We start from the raw sequence: 16,172 nt of genomic DNA, 5'->3' as shown, positions 1-16,172 counted from the left end.
GCAACCATCACCACCATCCATCCACAGAACCCTTTTCATCTTGCAAAACTGAAACTGTGCACCTATTAAATAATAACTCCCCATTCACCCCTTCCTCCAGCCCCTGGAAACTTCCATTCTGCTTTCTGTCTCTGAAGCTGCCTGCTCTAGGTACCTCGTATAAATGGAATCATATGGTATTTGTCTTTTTGTGAATTGCGCGTCTCGCTCAGCTTCATGCCCCCCAGCTTCATCCATGTTGTGGCCTGTGTCAGAATTTCCTGCCTTTTTAAAAAGGGTCAGTAATAGTTCACAGTAGGTATATGTCCTATTTTGTTTATCCATTCGTCTGTTCATGGACACTTGCTTCCACATTTGGGCTTAACGACTAATGCTGCTTTGAATATGGCTGTAAAAAAATCTCTCTCTTCAAATCTCCACTTTAAATTCTTTTGGCTCCGTATGCAGAAATGAAATTGCTGGTTTAAATGGTAATTCTGTGTTTCTTTCTTTCTTTTTTTTTTTTTTTTTTGATGACCTACCGTACTGTTTCCATGTCGGCTCCCCCCGTCCCGTTCCCTCCAACAGAGCACAGGGTTTCAGTGTCTCCCCATCCTCATCAGCACTTGTTGTCTGCTGTCTTTTGGATTGTGGCCATCCTAACAGGTGTGGCATGATAACCGGTTAACTTTTTACCGAACCATTTGATGCCTGACATCGGAGGTCTATGGACTGATTCTGCTCCTGAATTCGTTTTTTTTTTTCCCCATCTCATCCTGTGCTTATGTCCCGCATTCTAGTGCAGAGTAATTGGAGGAGTTACTACTCCAGCATCCCTGAAGGACTAGGGAAGCCACGGGCAGGAGGCCTCCTAACAGATAACTATAGGTCTCTGCAGGGAGGGCTGCCCCTTCCTACAGGAAGGCCCCCGGGATTTACAAATGAATAGTTGTCGAGAATCACATAGGCATGGCCTTAGTATTACAAACTTTAAATGTGCACCCCAGACCCTTCGCAGATGAGTTAAAGTTTGCGTTATCTCCTGCGTGTGATCAAAACAAGACAGACTCCCAGGACAACAGAACCAAAGAGTGCATGGCTGTGCTTTCATTCATCAAGCGTTTGTTGTGAGCCTCAGCGCCACACACTCTGGTGTGTAACCCGTGGGGGAGAAGCTGCCAGGGGAAGAGGAAGTTACAGCAAAGCATGGTGACTCCAGCATGTATGTGTATTGTGATGTGTCGGTTGGTAATATTACAGTGCACAACTGTGTTATATGTTGGCTTGTTTGCTTTGTCTGTGTCCACCTTGAGAATCGAAGCTCACGAGGGCTGGCATTTGTCCGGAGCTGTGTTCCCAGCTACTACGGCGGGGCTGACACACAGAGACCCCTCAGTAAATCAGTGCAGGATGAATGTGTAAGTACGGGGAACGTACGTGGTGCCAAGGGACCAGTGGCTCCGGGGTGTCTGAGAAGATGTCCTAGAGGAAGTGTGAGAGAGTGTGGCAGTGAGGATGCTCTGGAAGAGAGGAACCACATTTTAGGATGGCCTGAGGACGAGAGAATACGTCCTAGTGAGAGAAAGGAACACAGCCTGGCTTGAGCGTAGCAAGCGCGTGAAGGGAGCGGGGTGAGCCCGGAGGCTCCCGCTCAGAGGCGTGGTTGGCATGACTACGGGTCTTCAGCTGGAAGCACAAAGAGCAGGCTCTTCATTGCCCTCGGCCATCTTATCCTCTTTCCCATCTCTGTGGGTCCCGTCTGTGGGTCGTTCACCCCGAGTAGATGCTAAAATAAGCATCTAGGAAGTAGGGTGTTGCCAAGATAAGGGTGAGTTTCCAAAGCAAACTGAGCGCTGTGAGTCCATGGTCAGTGCAGACGGCTCTTCACATCCCAGGGGAGCAAGAAGCCAAGTCGCTCGCGAAAGGCAGCGGGCACGCCTTTCTCACAGTTTGGGGAGGAGTTCGTGTCAGCTGTGTGTTGAGGGCCGTAGTCAGCAGTTTCCACTCTGCGGTCCGTTCATGTGTTGTTCTCCGTGATTCAAAAACAGGCCTCACCCAGTGTTTTCCAAACCGCAAGACACAATCCATTATTGGATTCTGAAATGAACTCGTTGAGTTGTACCAAGCGTATCTGTACACGTGAAAGAGAACGGAATGGAAAATACTAGAACGCATTTCATGGGGCAAGAGTAATTCATGAAATTTTGGGTCATGGAGTTCGGGACAATGTGTCTTACCTGAAAGTTTGAAAACTGTACACCTGTGACACTTAGTTTTCCACAGTGTTCCTTTAAGTCACACAAGCTCAGGTCTGGAGGGAGGTGGGAGACTTGGAGAGGAAAGGCGTGTTAGCTGGCTGGCATCGTGCCAGGGGCCTGGCTACATGGGGTCATGTCCTCCCGAAGTCCTGCTCATTGGGTGGATGGGTCGCAGTTTGCAGAGGAGACACTGAGGCTTGCAGACGTCAAGAGAAGGGTCACACGACACAAATTACTGGCCAGGAACCCTGATCTCTTGGCTCCCAATATAATCTTTCAATGCCTCCATGGGTTGTATTCCCAAAATTTGTTCATCAGTTGACTGGGGAAGACGTTTTCTCAGGGAGAGTGTTGTGACCAGGGTCCACGTTTGTTAAGAAGAATATGAATCTTGGGGTCTACCCTATCAGCTTCCTAAGGAACTGAATCGCTTAGGAAGGAAAATAGTATTGATTTTTTGAACTGAAGTTGACATAGATGACAGTGGCCACCGCCCCTTCCTCCCCCTGGAGTGTCCTCCTTGCCACGGGGAGGAGACCGCATCTTCGGTGCCATGTGAGGTGATGTGCTTTTATCTGAAGCTGGAGTGCGTGGGGCGGGAGCAGAGTCCACCTCTCCACTTCTCCCAGGGTGTGCCCCCGGGCTGATGAGTTCCTCTCGACAGAATTAGGCAGCTATGCAAATTCACGATGCTGTGATTCCGTGATTTCCAGCCTCAGCCAGGCTCTCCGACTTCGCCTGTTCCACTCCCGTTTGCTTTCTGCAGCAGCTGTTTCCAGCCGCCACCTGTCACCACCATCCCCTCATCCTGCTCTGCTGGGAAAATGGAAGTCTTCCTGATGAAGACCACCTCACCCTGCGGTCACAGAGCTGCAGATCCAGCTCCACCTGGACCCACCCTCCCACCTTTCCTGTCTGTTACAGCGAAAAAATATTTCCTCACCTTCCATCTTGATTATCTCCTCTCGGGCCCGTATTTTCCTCCCTTCCCTCCTTGCTGGCCCCATTCTCACTGCACAGACATGCTGAAACCCCTCCCAGCTTTAAAGAGAAAGGCCGTCCTTCCACGCCCTCCTCCAGCCACTTTCTTCTCTTTCCTCCCCTTCACAGCTGGACTCCTTAAATTGTCCTCTCCACCGCTGCCCTGTGTCCTCTCTCCACGTCTTGGCCGCAGACAGCTGGCTCTGCCTCCGGGCGTCTGTCACATTCACGCTCGCTCTTTCCAGTTCTTGCTAAATTCCGCTCCTCTCTCCCTTGTCTTCTCTGCGGCAGACTGAGTCCGCGCATCTCCGCACCCTTGGGGCAACGTTTCCCTCGCATGCCTCCCCCACTTCCCGTTCTCCTTCCTTCGTCTCTCCTCCTTTGTGAGCTCCTCCTCTCCTTTCTGTCCCCTGGAAGGTTGGCGTTCCTCAGTGTTCTCACCCCGCGGGTACCTCATCCCTCTCTGACCTTGACAGCCCTCTCCTCGCTGACCACTGCCCAATCGAAACCTTTCCAAAGTCCTCTTCTGCGGCGGGTTGATGGGCGCAGCCAACACCACGTGCCCCGAGCTGCATGCCTCGACTTCCCCTTTCTCTTTCCACAGATACCTGCCTCCCGTCCTTTTCTGAATCTGGCACTGGCATCACCTGTCCTTGCACAAGCAGAAACCTGGGTGTCTTCATGACTCCTCGCCTCCGCCGCTCACCCCGAACCAGGGTCTGTTAGTTCCACCCGCTGCGTGTCTCTTGATTCCCGCCGCCTTACCCCTCCCTACTCTGTCTGCAGGCCGCCGCCATCTCTCTTCTGGATTGCTGCTGTAGCCTCCGGGCTGGTCGCTGTCACTGAGGGTCGTTCTCCACACTGCAGGGGGCAGGATCCTTCTAGAACCCAGAGCTGAGCCTCCTTGCTTTAAATGCTCCGGTGCTACCCAGTGCACTTGGAGGGAAACCCAGACTCCTCAGCATGAGTTAGAAGGTTCCAGTTGGTCTGCACGCCCCTGGCCTCTCCAGCCTCTCTCTCCAGCACCGCACACATCGCGTCCCTCCACATCCAAGCCTCTTTAGGCTTCTTAGTGCCCTGTGTGTCCCGTTGCCCCCTGGAACTTTCTGCCCAGCCTCTCGCCCTCTCCCTCCTCTGGCTGTTCCCTGCATTTTCAGGGCCTAGCTTAGACATCGCTTCCTCTGGAAGATTCTCCCTGCCCTCCAAATTAGGATTTTGTACCCTCCCCCACGTGTTCTTAAAGCACATACGAGGTCCTCTATATACAGCGCAGCACCAGGTGTGGCAGTGAATCAGTGCGTGCTCCCTGGCAGGGCGCTTACAATGTCCTGCCGTTGTCTGTCTGCCTTTTGACAGTCCCAACAGATTGTAAACCCTACGGGGGCAGAAGGCACATCCTCTTTTATTCTTGGTCATATCCCTAGTATCTAGTGCCATATCCAATGTCTAGTAGGAACTCAGCTATTAGGGGAATAGATAAACGAGCCGTGTGTTTTAGCAGCTGTCACGTCGAAGGGACTGTGTGCTGAGTAATGAGAGAAAAGGCTCCAGCCCAGGAGTGTAAACGTCCGCACGAGCAGAGCCGTTGCCGCCCTCAGAACTGTCTAGACATGTTCTGCTGGAAAGGCAGAGTTGAAGGTGGTGGGAAACATTTAAAAATGCTAAGCGGCAACTCACTCCAAGGGAGAGGTTCCATCTCCGCGTCTTTGGTTTTTCTGTCTCTGTTACACTTACAGTTTCTCACTCTGCTGACCTTTATAATGCCAACCGTGAAAGAAAAAAAAAAAAGAATGATCAGGAAATAAAAAGTAATATTGAAATATTCTGAACCATCATACAAGCAAATGGATGAGGCAGTAGGTACATTGCTCAGTACAGGTGTGCAGAGAGTGCAAAAGTTATTTTAATAAAAAGAAGATACTAAAGGATAAAAGGTTAACAAAAAATTTAATGAAACGATGAAGGATTTTAAGGATTCTTCAGAACAAAATCATAATGATCTCAAAATTCATTAAGCAACATAAAAAGTAAGACTAAATTTGAGAGTTAAGATGATAAAAAAGTACCAAAGATTAAATAATTGAGAGCATTCAAAGAAAAATGTCTTGAAAGTAAAGAGTAATAAATCATTTAACAGACTCAAAGGTAGAATAACCAAAAATATGAAACCAAAGGGGAGAAAAACATAATCTTTTAAAGAAGATTAAAAATAAACCCCAGCAGTAATGAATTGGAATGGGCACTGGCAGGGGTTCCCAACGGCAGTTAAGCCACAGCTTAAAACAATGTTAAAACCGGAGCTTAGATTTTGGGCTTACACCTCAAAAGCCCACGCGACCTCAGTGGGTTTGTGGAGATGGGTTTCACGGCACACTTGCTGCGTGAATGGCATGAGGTTTCAAGGGAAAAGCACTGAGTCCCACTGTGACATTTCCATAAGGGCAGCCAAAGAGTGACGCTCACCTGTGTCTGCAAAGTAAGAGAGATGCTTCTGCCTGTAGGAGACTCAACCCCCCTGCCTTCCTAAAGCCTGATGGTTCTCACCCACGTGTCCCGCTTTCCTTTTGGAGATAAAATCAGGCGGCCCCTGTCCACACCCCTTCTCAGCCAGAGTCCCTTTGGCAGTTACCCACACAAGCGTCCCTTCCTGGTACACCTTTCCCAGGTAGCTTGTGACGTGTCTGCCTTCCCTCTTATGCTTTCCTGTGTCTCTGGGACTTAGAGTTTCTAGGTCAGAACCAGAGCTCAGTGATCATATTTTAATTCAATTATGATCTCCTAAGGATGCCCACCTCAGGGCATACACCAGGTCCCCGATTGCCTAGTCTCTACTTTCTGTTCTATTTCTATTCTCTTTTCTCTCTTAAACTCTAGGCGCGGAGCTCAGACTGCACCTTGAGGAAGTTCACAGAAACCTCTCAGAGTCAGGGAATGTATTTAATTTTTGTTTCTAATTGCCAGCATGAAGGGTTCTGATTATGACTGCTATGTATTTCAGGCCGTAAGAGCCCTGATCTCTGCAATGTCTGCCCACGTTCCTAAGGTGCGTTTTAGGGGTCTGACTGAGAAGAGGTTCGCAGGGCTGTGCACATCCTTGCCCGTGGAGGCGCTGACTTCTGTGTAGCTTCTGGGTTGGCTTCTAAACTTTTTCATCTGCCTCCCTCCCCTTCCCTCCCCGGTGCCCGGGTGCCAGCCTCCCCGCCTTGCTCTCCAGTCTACCTGCAGTGAGTGAGGATACATGGAAGTTGGCACACAGAGGGGTTAAGGATCCAGATAGTTTGCCCTTTTCGGTAGAACAGACTGGAGCGAGAGTGGCTCTCGGCTCTGGTGGCATCGTTGCCCCTGCCTTGGTCCACCTTGTTGGTGACCACGCCAGCCTTTCAGAGCCGCCCAGCCGAGAAGGCAGAGAGAAGGGCCACAGAAGTGGGGGCTAGGAGACCAAGGTCTCATTCCTGTTTTGCCAAACTGACTGTAAGCTGAGCGAGTTGGACGGCGGCTGGTCTAGGGTGCCTCCTGACCCTAACATTTTGTAGCTGTTTGAGGGGGAGCTCCTTTGGTAGCCACACGTGCCAGTCAGACCAGGGTTTCACCTGGGCCCGGGGGTGGTACAGTACTGGATACATGTCATGGATCCCAGGCTGCAGCCAGCGCATTCAGAAATGTGGGTGAAGACGAGAGAATATCACCAGGAGTGGGATGTGTAACCCTTCCCCGGTAAACGGGTGTGCAGTCGCCCAAACACTGAAAGCATTCAACGATATACAGTTTAGATTTTGCAAATTAAAATTTCATAGGATGACATCAACAGCACATTTTTTCTTCTTCTACTGTGTTAAGGATGATGGTAGCACAAGAAAGGTAATGACCAGGCTTTCTCAAAAACGCTGGTTCTCCAAAGTGAACAACTTGACCTCCCCAGTGGGCTTCGTGTCTGGAAGGGAAGATGGTGAGGAATAGCAGCCAGACAGTCTTCTCCCCTCTAGGAATGGGGGCTCTTTTAATTCTTCTGCATCAGTCATTTGAAAAGAAAAATCAATTAGCATGTACTTTAGGACATATTTAGGCTGTACAGATGGGTTGGTATTAACAGTGGCCATAAATAAACTCTTTCATAAGAGGAACTGGAATTTACTCTGCCTCTTTCGTGCAACCAAGCCAATCCTGGAGGGTTTTATAAAAATCCTTTTAATGCTGAAATAATTCAGTGAGAAATAACTTGCATAATGCCAGGTTCTGAAGCAGAGGCAGCTTAAATTTTGCCAAAGGTGCAGCACAAGGTACTTTAACCTTCCTTCCTCCGTCTCAGCAAAAAGAAGGATTTCTACCACTCGGGTTCTTTTCATTGAGATTTGTTAATATTTCTAGCACCCTTTGGTCTGTGACTTAAAGTGCTTTAGGAGATAAAGCCATCTGAGCTGTAGGAAAGACTTTGTGTTACTTATTAAAATAAAATAGATGCAAGTTTACTTGACCCCAAAATTGCCAATATTGCTAAACATAAATTAGCACATAATCTTAGGAATTAATGAAGACAAACCTACCCGTTAACCGTTTCCCATTGGTGGAGCCAGTAGAGACCTGTCAACACGTAACATTGGGTTTGAATTTTATGATTTCAGTAGAAATGAAAGGAAGAAGGGCGAGCGCTCCTCTTCCAAGAACAGATTAGAGGTTTTCAAAACAGAGAGAACATATCGTCATTTAAATATATGAAATCAGTTTTCTCCTGGGCAAATATTGTAAATATTTTCTTGTGGAAAAACAGTCTAGGCCTCCGGGTCTAAATCTCTAGACCCAGAGGGAGGACACCGTTTATTCAAGTCCTGGTCTCTCTCAAGATGCGTAGCAATACAGCTAAGAAGACAAATTATAAAGAGTCATCAAACGTTCTGCGGGTCCAAGAAGTGGGACACATATTTACTTGGATGTTTGTCTAAAAAAAAAAACTGCCAATAGGAATGTTCAGACTGAATTCCTGGGAATTTTAATCCACGCACGGTGTTTTCTTGGCTCTTTGCGAGGTGGAATCAGAGGATTACCTTTTCTAAGAATCACTTTTTAAGGAGCCTGAGCACTAATCAGTTAGGTGTGACACAGGCTTGAAGTAAGATTTGGGGATAAGTGATTCAGGGAAGTACCGCTTATCCCGTGCTGGCCGTGGGCCAGTGCTCTTGTCCTGAAACAGCCAGGGCTGTAGGTACCATGCACTCCACCTGGAGTATTGCTTTGGCTGTTCATCGCTGTGTAACAAACTTTCCCCAAAACTAAGTGGCTTGAAACAACACCATTTTATTTGCTCATGATTCTGCGGATGGGGGATTTGGGCCGGCCCTGCTCCTCGGGGCTTCACCTGGGGCCTCTCACGAGGCCATGGACAGACCTGAGATGGGACCGCTCAGATTTGTGGTTGGTGGCGACGGCCAGAAGACTGAGCCCCGCCCGTGCCTTCTCTTTCTCTCTGTGCGGCTGCCTCGGGTTTCCTCTCCTGGTGATCAGATGCTAAGAGGGAGTGCTCCCAGCACACACTGGCCAAAGCTCAGACACCTGAAGGGCCAAACCAAGAATTCACAGAGCATCACTTCTGTCGGGTTCTACTGGTCAAAGCAAGTTCCAGGCTAGCCAGGGTCACAGGGCGGGGCTGCCGACTGCCCCCTGCAGAAGAGCTTTGGAACAGGAGATGCTCGTGCAGCCGTCTTTGGAAAACAGTTGTGCACAAACATGTAGGCTGTTATGTGATGACATTTCATAAAGGCGACCCCACATTTATTTTCTGACATGGAACCTCTAGTCTCACTCTTCACTCTGCTACGAGAAGGATCTGTTGGAAACAAAAATCTGATCACCATTCTCCGCCTTGCTCTGCATCACCCACAAAATAAAATCAGGACCCTTCACATGGCCTGCCAGGTCCTTCCTGGTCTGTCCCCTGCCTGCCCCTCCAGCCTCCCGTCTCACAAGGACCTGAACACCGCATCGTCCTTCAGCTGCCTCTTGGTTAGCACGGCTCCACGTGGGCCTGTCGCATCCTCGCTTGGCTGACCCCTCAGACATCACCTCCCCTGTGAAGGCTTCTGCACCCCTCGCTGTATTAACACATCCTTCCCCCAGTGCCCTGGCTTCAAGCACAGGAAGCTACCTCAGCAGTGGTGATACACCCCCTCTCTCCCCATCACACTTGAGGGCAGGGATCGAGTCTCCTTCTCTGCAGTCGAGCCTTGAGTTCGCCCCCCACACAGCAAGCGCTCAGCAACTGTGCTGAGAGTGTAGTCTGCGTGCACGGGCGCCTGGAGGGAAGACCAGAAAACCCCAAACAGGAAGAAGGTGGGTGCGATGAGGAGGAGGGTCAGAGCTGTGAAGAGAGAGCCGTGGGACAGAACCCAAAGTGATGGGCGCAGGTCTGCAGAAGCGCAGAGAGAGAGAACACACTAGGTACACACAGGACAGGAGCCCAGCCCAGCAACCGAAAAGGAGCGCTCAGCTAGAGCGCAGCGCAGTGTCCTGGGCAGGGAGGAAGGCACAGAGATAAGACCGACCCCAGGCCCAGCCGTGCGCGTCCACGCAGAGGTGGGAGTCGCACCCCACGAGGGCATCCCGGGCCTGAAATTAAAAGGCAGGGCACCCCGATTCCAAACAGTCCAGACCCCCACCCCTCCGCACACCTTCTCTACAGGGGACTGCCCGGCCTAGAGGACCAGAGGGAATGTGGGCAGAGAGAAGTTCCCATTTACTCCTGGGAAGACTGGGGCTGTCACTCCTAGATCCCAGAAGGCGCTTTTTTCACTCGGTTGAGTGTCTTTTCCTCCTGAGCCAAACTGACAGAATGATGTGAAAGTGAAACTGACGGCTGTACCTGACGCCAGTGACAAGCTTCAGGGGAAGTGGCACCGCTGGGGAGAGGCGAGGGGGTGTCTGGTCCCCAGTGAGGAAGCCCCACCTTGAAAGCGCCCAGAGCCACCGTTTTAACAAAACAACTGTAAAGGAAGTAATTGTCGTGAGAAAATGCTTTTTCTGCTCACAGTGGAGGAAGAAAGTATGATCGTTTCTTTGATTCTGTTGAGTGTATGAACTCAGGACTGAGAGTCATAACTCAGCCCGAGCTGCTTCTGCAGCCCTGGTGCTGCCCTGATCAGTTTACATCTGTTAACTCACGTGAGGTGGGCCCTACTGCTGTCCCCGTATTTTGCAGATGAGGAAACAGGTCCAACAGCTCGTTCAAAGCAACCGAGCTGCTAAAACAGCAGAGCGGGGATTTGAACCCGGGCAGTGTGATGCCAGAGTTTATGCTCTAATGCTCCACTTGGCTTAGCCTGAACTTGGCAATATACGGTGCCTACTGACTCTTTTTTTTTTTAAATACTACGTGACAGCGGTATGAGTTGTAAGGAATGAGTTTTGAGACATTCTTCCCTCCTTAGATCTCAAGGACAGTTTGGGGCACATTTTAAAATGGCCAAGTTTGTCATAGGTGGACACACACGTACATACTGCCTGCTGTAACTTGCAAAGAGCTGTGGAGGAGAAAGTTTGTTAAATTAGAAGTGAGTGAGGAATGCAGCCAGATTAACGTTCTTTGGTAATAACTTTGAAGTTTGAGGTCTTTCTGGAAATGGGGGGAATGATCCATTGTTACACCTTGTTTTTCAGTACCTGCCAGAGGTCACTTTGTCATTTGCTTTTTAGTCTGTTCTAGTATCTGTGAATCACAGATAAGATCCAGATGAACTTTCTGATCCCTCTTATGTCTGTTATTTATTAATTGTTTTTATTTGATGAATTCCTGAAGCCCGGGATTCCAAAAAGTTCAAAGCGATATCCTTATTCAAGAAAGCATTTCTTTTGCCAGTATTTCCCAAAGGATCTTTTTTTTTTTAATCTCAAGAACTTTATTATTTTGGGGGTTGGGTTGCAAAATAACAACCAGAAATAAATAGATGTTCCATATTTGAGCAAATGGGCCATTCTCAGAGGTTGAATGTAAATATTAGCTGAAAATGAATGAATTAGGAACATGATAGTAACTACCAGGGCACAGGACACCCCTGAGGCATTCTCCTGGGGGCAGGAGAAACGACGTTTCTCCTCTTTTCTGTGGCCTCTGTTTTAACCTCATCCTCCGACCCTCGTGGGGCCCTGCCCACCCAGCGCCCCACTTTTAGAGGATTTATGGATTTGGCCAGAGAGCGAGGGAGGAGGCTGTGGCCAGCATAGAGGAACCTGTTTTTTTCTTGGAGTAGACGTCCCAGCAAATCAAAGGGTGACCACCGTTGGTGTGACCTCAGAATACCCTCCGTCACCCCGCTGGAAAGTCCACACTTCACTTTACTCCGATACCTGAAATCCTGCCAACTCGGGCGTTCAGGACATACAGGTCCTCTTACAAATAAATGCAAGCAAATAAATGCTGAGATGACGCTCCCCGCACGCTGGAGCAGCTTCGTCAGTAACTGAGAGGAGATGGGACTTTGTATGGAGGTGGGGCCGGCTGGGATTTATTCAGTCCGCACATACTGACTGATCAAACGCGTCATTGATCGTTGGTCAGTGATTGACCCGGGTGTGGGGAATACAGGGGAGCAGAGGAGGCCAGGGTCCCAGCCCACGTGAGGCCTACTTTCCTTTTCTTTTGGAGGAGAAACACGGTCAATAAATGGTACGTGGTGCTCGCTTTGGCGCCATGTGCGCTAAAATTGGAACGATACAGATAAAACTAGCACGGCCCCTGTGCAAGGGAGACACACACATTCGTGAAATGCCCCGTATTTTTAAATAATGCCATTTGCAGCTACATGGATGGATCTAGAGATTATCCTACTAAGTGAAGTAAAGCAGACAGAGAAAGGCAAATACCGTAGGATACCACTTGTATGTGGAATTTAAAAAAAAATGGCAAAGATGAACTTATTTACAAAATGGAAATAGACCGAAGACAGACAACAAACTTACAGTTACCTAAGGGGAAAGGGGGTCAAGGAGGGGTAAATAAGGAGTTTGAAGTTAATAGATACACACTGCTATGTGAAAAATAAACAAGTTTATACTGTCGAGCACAGGGAACCATATTCAGTACCTGGTGATAACCTACAATGGGAAAGGATCTGGAAAAGAAAGATATATATACACGCATGTATCTGAATCACTTTGCTGTACCCCTGCAACTAACACAACATTGTAGATCAACTCTACTTCAAAAACAAAACTAAACAGTGTGCAAATAAGATCATTTAGATTGTGGCACTGTATGAAATTACAGCAAAGAGAATGGAGAGGTGAAGAGACAAGGCCTGTTCTTAGATTCCTAGGTGCGTGCTTTTGATGGAGAGTGAGGGACAGGAAGAACACCTAATGGACACTCACTGCCGTAAAGTCATGGTCAGGGAAGGAGAGACAGAGGAGGGTGCAGACAGCTCACCAGGTGACATGGAAAAGGCATGCTCTGCCCTCCCCTGGCCCCGAGTGGGCTGTGGTCCTTGTCTCTGTTCCTCCACGAGGTCTGCCGTCGGCTCCCTCGTCACCGCTGTGTTGCTTTGCTGCGACGTTCCTGAGACTTAGCAGGGGGTCAGTGTGTGCATTTGCTGTCCGAGTCGATATGTGGGATCTGACTAGGACGGTTCTGATGAGTACTGAGGAGCTGTACCTTTTTAAAAAACCTCCGCGACTTTTTATGGCCTCTTGCTGCCATGTCAGCGGGTGGGCAAACGAGTGGAAGGAAACTAAAGGGCTGTCCGATGACTTCCCATCCCTGCAGCCCAGGGCTCCCGTGCTTTCGCGTCCTTTGTTCCTTTTAACGTCCACATACGCCCCGTCGGAGGGAGCACGCCTCGCTGTGCTGGAGGACGCGCGTGGTGCTGTAAATCGTTCACTGAACAGGGAATAATACTGCTGATCCATTTTAACATAGTCTTTCTCCTTTTTTTTTCACCCTGAGGATAAAAGCTGGCTCTTAGACTTTTGCCCTGATCTTAATCATATTAAGATAAAAAATAGTAAAATGTCAAATTTTAGTAAGTATAAATGTAAGTTATTCTCTCCAGACCCTTCAGTTTGAAGGCGGGGAGCCCGGGGCTCAGAGGAGGTACTCAGGCTGTCGCGGCTGGTTGGTGGTGGAGTGAAGACCACACCGAAGGCCTCGTGACGTCCAGGATTTAACTCTGGCTCTGAAACAGCCCTAACATGTACCGACAGTCTCCTTCGCCAACCTCAAAAGTGCAGCTTCAACCCCAAAGTCTTGCTTCTCCTGACACCAGGTGCCCGTATCCTCACAAGCAGGCGGGGTTGTGGTCCCGGAGATGGTGGTCCTCCCGCAAGCAGGGATTCCCTGGGGAGCATGACGCTCCCAGGGGCTCCCTGGGGTCAGTCTAACGGCGTTCTCGTCCAAAGCTTTCCGAGAACTTCATGCTCCACCCACGAGGCTTGCTTGCTAAGTCGTCAGCTTAACTTATTTACCCCGTATCTTTTATCTCAGTTTTCTGGTTGTATTTTATCTAAGTCATCTTTACTTTAGTGGAGCTAAAGCTGTGGTTTTGCAAATTAAATCAGTTGTGGGTTTCTGCATGTATCTCCTCCATGTGTTTACTAAGCTTTAAAAAAAAGCGCTAACATTATGTCTGTTTTCATCTTGACAGTTGTGTGAGGGAAGATTTGTTTTGCTTAAGGTTCTTTTAAACAAATTCAGAGCTATTTAGCAGAACGCATTTTCAGAAACCAAAATATTTTTAAATGCCCTGTGTAAGCTACCTCTTCAGCCGGAGTCGAATTCCCTTAAAGTTTGGAAGTTTGTCTGTAATGAAGAAATCGCGTGGCATTTGAGTCTGGACTTAATGATTTAGGCAAAGGGAAGGCGTTTGATGTTTTTCGACATGGAAGAGTTGGAAAGACATTTCTTATGGCCAAGGTAGAGGAGGGGTAGGCAGCGCACAGACAAGGGGGTTGGTGCGAATTAGGAATCTATTGTAAGCATCTGGGGAAAATGTCTGACGTTCTCAAGCTAAAGGACTGAACAGTAAGGATCACATGTGAAAGAAACGACCAGGTCAAATTCATGGGGCTTGTCGCACAGTCATTTGTGACGGATGAAAATGAAGGAGTCCTCACAGGTGATTCTGATGCTTCTAGCCTGGACGATTCAGTAGATGGTAATTCCGCGGATGAAAACAGGAGGGGGAGCAGAGGCAGGGGCCTTGAGGAAAAGGCAGAATCCGCATTTGTTTCGGTTGTGCTTGAGGACCTTGGAGAGGCCCAGCGTGTAGATGAACGTTCGGGGCTGAAGGACGCGTAAGCGTAGCTCAAGAAGAATGTACTTTTCCAGTTGCTGCTAAGTAGAGGGTCGCTGGGGCCGCCCACGTGGCCGAGATGAGCCAGAAAGCAGTCAACACCTGGACATGTTCCGTCAGGGTTAGGTAAAGAAAGCTGAACCCACAGGGCAGCCTGCAGAGTGAGCGAAGAGGCGGGAGGGCAGGAGGGAGGAAGGGCAGTTGGCGGGGCGCGGGGCGCGGAGGGAGGAGACCGGGAATGAGCCGGGGTCTGGAAACGGGCCTCACCCTCGCCCTTAGGGCCGCAGGGGCAGCAGGGGGGCGGGCAGGGCAGGGCAGGGAAGCAGACGGAAGGCGGCAAGGGGAGCTCGCTGGAGGGGGCGAGGAGGCAGAGCCACACCCCGCGCCTGCGGGAGACGCGGTGTCGGCCTCCCAGGGGATGCGCGCCGTGAGCGCACTGGCGAGTGGGAGTGGGGGAGGCTGAAATCGCAAGGATGTCGGGGCGGGGCAGGAAAATAAGGGCTCCGGTTCCAGGGATGTGCCCAGGGCCGCGCTCACATGGGATCCTCAGGGGAGGATAAGAGGCGGAGAAGAGGTAAGCTGAGCGAGAGGGAAGGACGTTGAACCAATGTCTGTCTTGTGGCCTCCATTTTTTTGGTGAAAATAGACAAGCTTATCTGCTGGGGGTGGAGAAGGCAGAGTTATGGTTTTGGAGAAGAAGGAGAAAAAGTGTGAGGCAGCCTGTTTAGGAAACAGGAAACGAAGCAGACCAGGAATGAGATTTAAAAAATTAAGTTACTGTTGTCAGCAGATTCAGTAATAAATCACGTGCTTACATTATCTGTTGCTTTTGCTGTAGTAAAAATACACATAGCGTGATATTTTCCATTTTAAGCATTTTAAGTGTACAATTCAGTGGCATTAATTAGATTCACCGTGTTGCGCGACCTTCACATTATCAAGTTTCCAGAACGCCTTCATCCTCCCAAGCAGAAAGTCTGGACGTGACTCCCTCCCCTCGGCCCCTGGTGATCATCATTCCACTTTCTGTGCCCATGAACTTGCCTTTTCTGGATTTCTCATATTATTGGTTGCTTCTCAAGCATGGTCCATAAAATAAGAAAAGGGGGGATAACAAGGGAATAATTCTAACTATAATGCTCAGTAGACGAAGAGGTCATTCCTAAACCATCCCCCGTTTTGTGAATCCACTTGTGAAACCCCACGACAGTGTTATAAAATTGGTATGGTGTGTTAGCTGCGAAGTCATTCCGATTTGCTTTGGGACCCCTTCAGTTCTTCCTTGATGTTTACTTTCGACACACGTCCACAACAACGGATGTCTTTTTTTCTCCCATCCAAGTGAGAGCATAGAATCGCGGTTTGGTAAATATCTTTCTGTTTAGCCATCTGTTTCAGAGCATTGCTTTATCCATGTGAATTTACTCTGTCTGAAATAGGAGTTCCTAAAAACAGCTTTTGTATATGCATCACGTAGAGAGATGAGAGGCTTTGCTGCTGAGACATGTGAACAAAGAGCCACTGGGCTTTAGGGTCAGTTACAGGCGACACGAACAGACCCTCAAGAGGAGACGCAAATAAATCAAGAAGGCGTTGGACTCAGCTCTTTTTAATGGAAATGCTTTTCCTTGCCAAGGGAAGTAAATGCTGATAAGAGACTTACTGGAGGAGTATCTGGTGTTGC

At 49.1% G+C, this 16,172-nt stretch overlaps 1 protein-coding gene and 1 non-coding gene across 3 annotated transcripts in view; both read left to right on the top strand.

Annotated features, from left to right (window-relative positions):
• Positions 1-16,172, top strand: part of PRKCQ (protein kinase C theta) — a 131,467-nt gene that overhangs the window by 3,428 nt on the left and 111,867 nt on the right. The window lies entirely within an intron of this gene.
• On the top strand, positions 11,875-11,982 carry LOC116150597 (U6 spliceosomal RNA). The gene has a single exon (XR_004134330.1). It is a non-coding gene; the product is annotated as a U6 spliceosomal RNA (small nuclear RNA).

Source organism: Camelus dromedarius, chromosome 26, assembly GCF_036321535.1.
Source record: "Camelus dromedarius isolate mCamDro1 chromosome 26, mCamDro1.pat, whole genome shotgun sequence".
Taxonomy (NCBI): domain Eukaryota; kingdom Metazoa; phylum Chordata; class Mammalia; order Artiodactyla; family Camelidae; genus Camelus; species Camelus dromedarius.
Note: the sequence above shows the minus strand (reverse complement) of the source record. Positions and strands in the feature narration are given on the sequence as shown.